This window comes from Ovis canadensis, chromosome 8 (genome assembly GCF_042477335.2).
Source record: "Ovis canadensis isolate MfBH-ARS-UI-01 breed Bighorn chromosome 8, ARS-UI_OviCan_v2, whole genome shotgun sequence".
Classification (NCBI taxonomy): Eukaryota; Metazoa; Chordata; class Mammalia; order Artiodactyla; family Bovidae; genus Ovis; species Ovis canadensis.
In genome coordinates this window covers 53,555,744-53,567,170 of record NC_091252.1, presented here as the reverse complement: position 1 = coordinate 53,567,170, position 11,427 = coordinate 53,555,744, and the positions used below count along the sequence as shown (strand labels likewise).

Genomic DNA, 11,427 nt, shown 5'->3' with positions numbered 1-11,427 from the left:
CCTTTTATTTATGAAACACACACAGAATATTCCATGATTCTCTTTACTTTCCCACATGACCTGGAGGATCCATCCCTAATTTGGCTCCAGGGTCTGGCATGGGCCTTATACCTGTTAGTATTGTGTACTGACCCCAACCCACAAGGGAGGGAACCATATGTAAGGGTCATCTTTCACGGGCCATGGAAATAAGGTTGTGGTGTGGGTGGGGAGGGGGAATGGGACAACTGGGTTTTTTAGGAGGTATAGCAGGGGACAGCCTGGAAGACTGTCTCAACTGAAAGCTGAAGGATTTTTGAGGTAGGGGTCTTCTGAACTGCCCTTCACCACCAAGTGGGCCATGGAAAGGCCTCCTGTGGCTCAGGAAGGAGATGGGCTCTGGATGCGGCCATGCTGTTCTTTGTCTGGCATATCCTCCTCCTTCTGCTCCAAGTCGATGTTCTCAAGCTCCAGCAAAACCTTGTTCATGAAGTCCTGGGAGCACTGTTTGTAAGGCACAGCTAATTGAATTGTATCATCAAAAAGCTTCACAACATTGGTACCATCAGCAGCTGAGACAAAGTACAGGGGCAAGGAGAATTTCCTTGCAAAATTGAAACTCTATTGGGCCATTTTCATGTCTGCATAGATTTTATTGGCCACCACAATGCACAGAATCTCTGGCCTGAACTCCCGGAGCTCCATATACCAGGTGCTCAAGTTCTTGTATGTGATTTTCCTCTGTACATCAAATACCATGATGCAGACATGGGCCTTGTGGTAGCAGGAGGTATGCATGCTTTGGAACCGCTCTTGGCCTGCTGTGTCCCAAAAGTCCACAAGGACAGTCTTGCCATCTACTGTGGCCATGTGCTTGTACAGGGTCAGGGTATATATGGACAGCTGCTGGGACTGAAATCCAGCCATGAGAAATCTCTCCATGAGTTTGGACTTGCCCATAGTGCTGTCTCCTAAGCAGATGATTTTCTCATTGTCATCAGCATTGTATTTCTCCTGGTCCAGCTCACAGGATTTGTCTTTGTCCCTAGCCATTGGCTCCTGACTGTAGGAAGGTCATCAGCTCAGGGGAGGGGGATCTTGTCATCAGCTTCTAGCTCTGTCCATGGCCCTACAGCTCACAATTATCCTTTCTTATAGGCAGCTCTGTTGATAATTTCTTTCTTTTTTTTTTTTTTTTGTATGACAAACTATTGATTTTTCCATTATTTCCGAGAGATACGTTCACTCAGTTTAAAATTCTTTGCTGTAATATATTTTATATCAGCACTTTAAGGAAATAACTTCTTTTTCTTCCATTGTAGATGATTTTTGACAAGAAATTTCTGTAATTACTTTCTTTGTACACAATGCTTATTTTTTCTCTTACTCCAAGAGTTTTTCTTTGTCTTTTGTGATAGTTTCAGCCTGACATGTTTAGGGTTGTGTGTGTGTGTGTGTGTGTTTATGTGTATACGTGTTTGTCATGCTGGATGTTCTCTGATCTGAGTTTTGTCCTGTAAGTTTGGAGACTGTCATGGATTTTGAAAAAATCTTTACCATTATTTCCTGAAACATTTCTATATTTTTTTCTGTCTCTACTCCTCTGATATTTCAGTTAGATATAATTAAATTGTTCGGTGGGCTTCCCTGGTGGTTCAGCGGTAAAGAATTCACCTGCAATGCAGGAGCCACAGGAGACATGGGTTCCATCCCTATGTGGGGATGATGCCTTGGAGGAGGGCATGGCAACCCACTCTAGTATCCTTGCCTGGAAAATCCCATGGACAGAGAAGCTCTGCAAGCCACAGACCATAGAGTCACAGAGTCAGACATGACTGAAAAGACTTAGCATGCACGCATGCAGTGTGTTTGATACTGTTTCACACTTCTTGAATTCTTATTTCTGATTTTTTAATTCATTTTTTCTTATATTTCAGTTTTGGTAAACTTTAATGACCAATCTTAAAATTCATTAGCTTTTTCATAGCTCATTACATTGCTTTCATCTATGAAACTCTAGTCTTTCTTCTTGTCCTCTCTCTATTTATAGTTTGCATTATAGTTTCCAACTCTAGGCTGAAATTACTTGTATTATCATGCATGTTGCTACCTTTCACATGAAACCTTTTGCATATTAATCATGGTTATTTTAAATTCCCTGCTATATCTGAGTGTTTCTTTGATTGTTGTATCTTTTGGAATGTTTTGATTTCTTGATTTTTTTTGATGCACATTATATTGTGTTTTTTTTCTTTTTCAATAGGAAAGCTTATATATAAGACAATAAAACTGAAGTAAAAAAGACTTATGCTTTGAAATAAACATTCCTTCATATATTTCCTTGTGCTAGACTTTTCCTGTGAGGTTTGAGGTTAATTTGTTCAGGAGTAAAGGTGAATTGTTGGGTATTGTTGTTTCTATGGTTACCCTCAAAGCCCATAGGCTTTAAATTCCTTTAGTGACTACTTCTATTTAGAGTGGGAATTTATTTGTCAGAGATTTTCTTTTGCTTCATGTTCCACATTCATTTCTAGGTTTTTCCTTTCTGCTCTGTTTTGGAGAAGATTTCTCTATAGGAGTATTTTTCAGTGCTGATCGTTTTTAATTTGGTTAGCTTGGTAGTTAGTTATTGTATTACGGGGGAAGCACATTCTCCATTACTCTTACTAAGCCTCAGTCTTGGGCAACCACTTTTTACCAGTCTTGAGAGTGTGGCCTGCTCCTCCTGTAGCTGTACTTCTGAGTACTGCATGCGTTCCTGTCCTTTCCCCAGGTAGAAAATATGTGTCTATTTACTTCCGCTATCTTAAGGGTAACATTGTTTGTTGCCCTTCACCTCCAATTTACTCTGTTAGAAGTAGGAGATAAGGAATTGTATCATATGTTTCCAGCAGAAGCTGGTCTTCCCTTGGCCTTTACTACAAGGGATTTTTTCTCAAGTTTCTTATCAATTGTTTGGTGAGCTCCCACTGAAGTTCACAGTGAGGAGCATGTAACTGGATACATTTATATTCCCCATGGATTCTATATTCTGCTGAACCACCTTTAGCCTTTGCTAGTTCTTTAACAATTTTCATTTTTTTCTCAGCAATTCTCATCATTTTCAGACTGCTTCTGCCCACATAATCATGTAATTTTGTCCTTTCTCTTTTTGAAGATTTGAATTGGTTTCAGAGATTTCAGATTCCATAGATTTCAGTCAGTTTTTGCCCTGCATATTCAGGTCTCTGGTGGGTCAAAGAAAAGTGATAAATTATACATTTTGCCTAGCTACTTTGTTTGTTTCTGTAAGGTTGGAAACAATGCTCTTTCTAGATTTTATTATCATTGCTGTTCAGTCCCTCAGTCATCTCCGACTCTTTGCTACCCCATGGCCTGCAGCACACCAGGCTTCCCTTCCCTTCGCCATCTCCCAGAGCTTGCTCAAACTCATGTCCAGTGAGTCAATGATGCCGTCCAACTATCTTGTCTTCTGTCATCCCATTCTTCTCCTGACTTCTATCTTTCCCAGCAGTAGGGTCTTTTCCAAAAAGTCAGCTCTCCACATCAGGTGGCCAAAGTATTGAGCTTTAGCTTCAGCATCAGTCCTTCTAATGAATATTCATTAGGACTGATTTCCTTTAGGATTGATTGGTTTGATCTCCTTGCAGTCCAAGGGACTCTCAAAAGTCTTCTCCAACACCACAGTTCAAAAGCATCAATTCTTTGGTACTAAGCCTTCTTTTGGAGAAGGCAATGGCACCCTACTCCAGTACTCTTGCCTGGAAAATCCCATGGATGGAGGAGCCCGGTGGGCTACAGTCCATGGGGTAACTAAGAGTCAGACACGACTGAGCAACTTCATTTTCACTTTTCACTTTCATGCATTGGAGAAGGAAATGGCAGCCCACTCCAGTGTTCTTGCCTGGAGAATCCCAAGAACGGAGGAGCCTGGTGGGCTGCCGTCTATGGGGTCCCACAGAGTCAGACACGACTGAAGTGACTTAGAAGCAGCAGCAACAGCCTTCTTTATGGTCTCTCACATCTGTACATGACTACTAGAAAAACCATAGCTTTGACTAGATACACATTTGTTGACAAAGTAACGTCTCTGTTTTTTTTAATTTGCTGTCTAGGTTTGTCATAGCTTTTCTTCCAAGGAGAAAATGTCTTTTAATTTCATGGGTGCAATTACTGTGTGCAGTGAGAAATAAAGTCTATTGCTGTTTCCATTGTCTCCCCATCTATTTGCCATGTAGTGATGGGACCGGATGCCTTTACCTTTGTTTTATGGATGTTGAGCTTTAAGCTGCGTTTTCATTCTCCTTTTTCACCATCATCAAGAGGCTCTTTAGTTCCTAGTTTTATATATCCCACAGAAATTAGAAGTCTCTTTCCTGAATTATTAAAATATACTTTTGCTGAATGTAGAGCTCCATATCATAGTTTTTGGTTGTTTTCACAGCATTTTTTTGGATGATATTACCTTTTGGCTTAGATAATTCCTTACACAAAGTCTATAATAATATTTATATTTTTTTCTGTAGGTTGTAAACCTTTTTTTTTTTTTTTTGCTTTTGCTGTTTTTCTCTTTAGCAGTGATAGTGAAACAACTCAATTATGGAATATCTTGTTATTATTTCCCTGAGTTCAACTTGCTTGTGATTTTTGATGCTCTTGAGTCTATAGACTTGTACTTTTTACCAAATTAAAAAGGCATTATATTTAAATGTTATTTTGTGTGCTCCGTATCCATAAATTTGATTACATGTATGTTGCTGCTAAGTCATTTCAATCGTCTCCAACTCTGTACAACCCCATAGACAGCAGACCACCTGGCTCCCCCTCCCTGGGATTCTACAGGCAAGAACACTGTAGTGGGTTGCCATTTCCTTCTCTAATAGGTGAAAGTGAAGTCGCTCAGTCATGTCCGACTCTAAGCAACTCCATGGACTGTAGCCTACCAGGCTCCTCCATCCATGTGATTTTCCAGGCAAGAGTACTGGAGTGGGGTGCCATTGCTATATTCCTTAATATTTTGCATGTATCACTGCAGTGCTACTTATTTTTTAATTATCATTTTTCAGGATAGCCTCCATTTTTTATAGTTTTTGTTGCTTTCTGAGTTTGCTGATATTTTGTTTTGTAGTATCTAATCCTGCTTATCCAATCTAGTGAAATTTTCCTTTAAGACATACTTTTTATTCTTAGATGTTGATTTTTGCTGTTTTTTAAATATCTTCTTATGTTCTTTTTATTATGTTCATGCTTATCTTTACATTTTGTACATATTGAGTATTTTTGTAGCTGTAAAGTTAATGACCTTATCTACCAAATCTATCATCTCCCAGTCATGTTGCAGTTTGTTTCAACTGGCTTATTTTTCCTAGCTATGACTTAAATATACCTACTTTTTTCATATTGATAATAATTGATTGGATGTCAGATTTATAAAGTTCACAATGTTGAATGTTGTATTTTTTCTTTTTTTTAACCTGTTAAACATTCTTATTTTGTTCTGGCAGACAGTTGAGTTATTTACAGATCAGCTTACTTGCTTTGAAATGTGGTTAAACTTTTTTCTTTAATCTTTTAACTTAATCTTCCCTGCTGGCTCAGAGGGTAAAGTGCCTGCCGGTAATGCAGGAGACCCAAGTTCCATCCCTGGGGCAGCAAGATCCACTGGAGAAGGAAATGGCAACCCACTCCGGTACCCTTGCCTGGAAAATTCCATGGACAGAGAAGCCTTCAATCCAAGTGGTCGCAGAGTCAGACATGACTGAGTAAACTCCACTTTCACTTTAAACTTTATTCAGATAAATATTAGAATAAACTTTAATCAGGGACTAGTTTCACCCCACTTCTAAGGTGTATTCTGGGATATTTAATAAGACATTCAACCATGAATTTAATAAAAATCTCTCTAGTCTACCTTTTAAGCATCTACATGACTCCCAGTTCATATGATTTCTGAGAATAGTATGGTTTCATTTTATACATGTGCAGATTAGTATTGGCTGAAGATGGAATAGGACGTATGTGCAGCTTTGTTAATATATTTGATCTTCATTGATCCCTCCTCTGTAAAAGTCTGTTTTATAAATATCTATCTGACTTGCTCAGTCCAAGCAAAAATTTCTGTCTTTCTGACTCAGTGAGAATGTTCGGTTTCTACATTCAAGTGGGGATTGAAATTTACTTGATTTTAATACCTTATAGTACTACTACATCTAAACCCACTGCTTCTTCTGCTACTACTAATACAGAAGTATTCATAAGGTACATAACTAGTAAAATCCTGGTCATATATTTTTGTAATATTTTCTTCAATTGTACAATTATTTATCTGTTAAACTTGATTGGGACACTTCCTGTAACTGACACTTTTTTTTATTAGTAGTAATGGGAAAGACATTCAACTTGGCATGGAGATAGTCTTTGAGCTTAAAAAAGTATTGAATATAGTTATTCTATTCACAGATTTTTAAAAAACCCATTTGTGGAAAATCAACTTAGATTGTGTAGATTTATGATATTTTTATGTTAAAGGAAATGTAGATTAAGAAGTTGTTCTCATCATTGAATTTGGTAGTTATAAAAAACATGTTTTTATTGTCATCTGGAATCTACCTGGTTTAATAAGTTCAAGGAACTTAATTTTATATCCTTAATAATGACTGCTTCTTATTTTAAATGTTTTTAAGTTTGTAATCCTTGATATTACAGGAAGCATGGCAGTCAGACTCTAGAAAGAAGAGATAATGCTATGGATATTTATGGTTGTTGTAGTAATTTCAATATCACCAACATGACTTTTCCATGTTTAAAAGATAAAGGTCAAGTTATATAACCTTAAGGGATATAAAGATTGAAATGAGGCTAAAGAGACTGTTCTGTGTTTTTTGGTTTCCTTTTCTTTTTAATGTATTTTTGTCATTTCCTATGTACCAAATGGACTTCCCTAACGGCTCAGTTGGTAAAGAATATGCTGCATTGCAAAGACCTGTGTTCAATCCCTGGGTTGGGAAGAGTCCCTGGAGGAGGGCATGGAATCCCCATGGACAGAGCAGCCTGGTGGGCTACAATTTGTTGGGTCGCAATGAAGCAGACACAACTGAGCCCAACACAGCACACATGTACCAAATAGAACAACGAGGGCAGACTGACAGAAAAAATCTACTGGAAGATTTTAGTTGACTTCATAAAATAAGAGCTGGAATCTGACTATGCAATGTGCTTCCTGGTAGAATGTAGGCACATAAAGACAGGAATCTGTTTTTTTCATTACCGATGAATTAGAAGGGGCTAGAAAACAACCTTTGCAATTCAGTTCAATTCAGTTGAGTTGCTCAGTTGTGTCCGACTCTTTGCAACCCCACGGACAGCAGCATGCCAGGCCTCCCTTTCGATCACCAACTCCCGGAGTCCACCCAAACCCATGTCCATCGAGTCAGTGATGCCATCCAACCATCTCATCCTCTGTGGTCACTTTCTCCTCCTGCCCTCAATCCTTCCCAGCATCAGGGCCTTTTCAGATGAGTCAGCTCTTCACATCAGGTGGCCAAAATATTGGAATTTCATATTCAACATCAGTCCTTCCAATGAACACTGAGGACTGATCTCCTTTAGGATAGACTGGTTGGATCTCCTTGCAGTGCAAGGGACTCTCAAGAGTCTTCTCCAACACCACATTTCAAAAGCATCAATTCTTCAGCGCTCAGCTTTCTTTATAGTCCAACTCTCATCTCCATACATGACCACTGGAAAAACCATAACCTTGACTAGATACACCTTTGTTGGCAAAGTAATGTCTCTGCTTTTTAATATGCTATCTAGGTTGATCATAACTTTCCTTCCAAGGAGTAAGCGTCTTTTAATTTCATGGCTGCAATCACCATCTGCAGTGATTTTGGAGCAGAGAAAAAAAAGTCAGCCATTATTTCCACTGTTTCCCCATCTATTTGCCATGAAGTGATGGGACCAGACACCATGATCTTAACTTTCCGAATGTTGAGCTTTAAGCCAACTTTTTCACTCTCTACTTTCACTTTTATCAGGAGGCTCTTTAGTTATTATTCCCTTTCTGCCATAAGGGTGGTGTCATCTGCATACCTGAGGTAACTGATATTTCTCCCGGCAATCTTGATTTCAGCTTGTGCGTCTTCTAGCCCAGCGTTTCTCATGATGTACTCTGCATAGAAGTTAAATAAGCAAGGTGAAAATATACAGCCTTGACGCACTCCTTTTCCTATTTGGAACCAGTTTGTTGTTCCATGTCCAGTTCTAACTTGCTTCCTGACCTGCATACAGCTTTCTCAAGAGGCAGGTCAGGTGGTCTGGTATTCCCATCTCTTGAAGAATTTTCCACAGTTTATTTTTTTTAATTAATTAATTTATTTATTTAATTTTTAATTTTAAAATCTTTAATTCTTACATGCGTTCCCAAACATGAACCCCCCTCCCACCTCCCTCCCCATAACATCTCTCTGGGTCAATCCCATGCACCAGCCCCAAGTATGCTGTATCCTGCGTCAGACATAGACTGGCGATTCGATTCTTACATGATAGTATACATGTTAGAATGCCATTCTCCCAAATCATCCCACCCTCTCCCTCTCCCTCTGAGTCCAAAAATCCATTATACACACCTGTGTCTTTTTTGCTGTCTTGCATACAGGGTCGTCATTGCCATCTTTCTAAATTCCATATATGTGTGTTAGAAGAATGGAACTGGAGGAATCAACTTGCCTGACTTCAGGCTCTACTACAAAGCCACAGTCATCAAGACAGTATGGTACTGGCACAAAGACAGACATATAGATCAATGGAACAAAATAGAAAGCCCAGAGATAAATCCACACACATATGGACACCTTATCTTTCACAAAGGAGGCAAGAATATACAATGGAGTAAAGACAATCTCTTTAACAAGTGGTGCTGGGAAAAGTGGTTAACCACTTGTAAAAGAATGAAACTACATCACTTTCTAACACTACACACAAAAATAAACTCAAAATGGATTAAAGATCTAAATGTAAGACCAGAAACTATAAAACTCCTAGAGGAGAACATAGGCAAAACACTCTCAGACATAAATCACAGCAGGATCCTCTATGATCCACCTCCCAGAATTCTGGAAATAAAAGCAAAAATAAACAAATGGGATCTAATTAAAAGCTTCTGCACAACAAAGGAAAATATAAGCAAGGTGAAAAGACAGCCTTCTGAATGGGAGAAAATAATAGCAAATGAAGCAACTGACAAACAACTAATCTCAAAAATATACAAGCAACTTATGCAGCTCAATTCCAGAAAAATAAATGACCCAATCAAAAAATGGGCCAAAGAACTAAATAGACATTTCTCCAAAGAAGACTTATGGATGGCTGACAAACACATGAAAAAATGCTCAACATCACTCATTATCAGAGAACTACAAATCAAAACCACAATGAGGTACCACTTCACACCAGTCAGAATGGCTGCGATCCAAAAATCTGCAAGCAATAAATGCTGGAGAGGGTGTGGAGAAAAGGGAACCCTCCTACACGGTTGGTGGGAATGCAAACTAGTACAGCCACTATGGAGAACAGTGTGGAGATTCCTTAAAAAATTGCAAATAGAACTACCTTATGACCCAGCAATCCCACTTCTGGGCAGACACAACAAGGAAACCAGAATTGAAAGAGACACATGTACCCCAATGTTCATCGCAGCACTGTTTATAATAGCCAGGACATGGAAACAACCTAGATATCCATCAGCAGATGAATGGATAAGAAAGCTGTGGTACATATACACAATGGAGTATTACTCAGCCATTAAAAATAATTCATTTGAATCAGTTCTGATGAGATGGATGAAACTGGAGCCGATTATACAGAGTGAAGTAAGCCAGAAAGAAAAACTCCACAGTTTATTGTGATCCACACAGTCAAAATCTTTGGCATAGTCAATAAAGCAGAAGTAGATGTTTTTCTGGAACTCTCTTGTTTTTTCCATGATCCAGCAGATGTTGGCAGGTTGATCTATGATTCCTCTGCCTTTTCTAAAACCAGCTTGAACATGTGGAAGTTCATGGTTCACGTATTGTTGAAGCCTGGCTTGGAGAATTTTGAGCATTACTTTACTAGCGTGTGAGATGAGTGCAGTTGGGTGGTAGTTTGAGCATTCTTTGGCATTGGCTTTCTTTGGGATTGAAATGAAAACTGACCTTTTCCAGTCCTGTGGCCAATTCTGAGTTTTCCACATTTGCTGGCATATTGAGTGCAGCACTTTCACAGCACCATCTTTCAGGATTTGAAATAGCTCAAGTGGAATTCCGTCACCTCCCCTAGCTTTGTTTATAGTGTTGCTTCCTAAGGTCCACTTGACTTCACATTCCAGGATGTCTGGCTCTAAGTGAGTGATCACACCATCGTGATCATCTGGGTCATGAAGATCTTTTTTGTACAGTTCTTCTGTGTATTCTTGCCACCTCTTCTTAATATCTTCTGCTTCTGTTAGGCAATCATCCATTCCACTGTTGTTGGACATATGTTATATTTTCCTGAGCTGATTTATTGTAAATAATGCTTCCAGAACCATCTTGTACATTTGTGATGCACATGTGTGTGTGTTTGTTGGCATATATTCTGGAGTATATGCTTGGGAGTATATACTTAAGAAGAATTGCTGTGTCACAGGAAATGCAAATGGTAAGCTTTAGTAGACATGCTAAACAATTGTCCAAGGGAGTGATACCAATTGCACTTCCAATATGTTCGCAATAACAACATATGAGAATTCAAGTTGGACATATTCGAGAAAACTCTATGGATTGTCAATCTTTATTTTTATCTATTTGTGTACTAACAATATAACAATAGAGCTGTATTTTGTATTTTCCTAAAGCTTACCAATGTTAAGATGTTGAACAAATTTTAGTATGTTTATTGACCATTTAGCAAACTCTTCTGTTAAGTACCTATTGAAATATTTTGGCTATTTTTTAGAATTTGTTTAAATAGCACTTGGTTACATATTATACAAATATCTTCTACAACTCTTAAAATTAAATCCTTTGGGAAACATGAGTCAAATATATTGTACATAGATATATATGCATAAGCCTTTCCTTTTCCATATCTCTGTCCAGCTAGAGACTCTAATTTCCTATCTATTATCTATCAATCTGTACCTAACTTTCACAGTGGATATTTAATGTATCCATGAAACATTCAAAAAATAATTGCTCTTTTAAGCAGGAATAGTGCTCACAAATGCAGAAGCAAGAATTTTTTTTTTTTTGAGATGACTAACAGAAAATAGAAGTGGATACATCCCCAAAGAATGCAAAGAGGACACGAAATATTTCAACCTCAGGAAACTATGTAGGAGATATTAAGAAATGTGAGAAAATAAAATTAAAAGAGTTCAAATTCTCACTTTTTTTGGCATATATTTTTATGACTATTCCTCATATTAGA

At 38.3% G+C, this 11,427-nt stretch overlaps 1 pseudogene; it reads right to left on the bottom strand.

The window, feature by feature from the left end:
* Window positions 1-360: 360 nt before the first annotated feature.
* LOC138445095 (rab-like protein 2A pseudogene) lies at window positions 361-1,032 on the bottom strand (annotated as a pseudogene).
* Window positions 1,033-11,427: the final 10,395 nt, after the last annotated feature.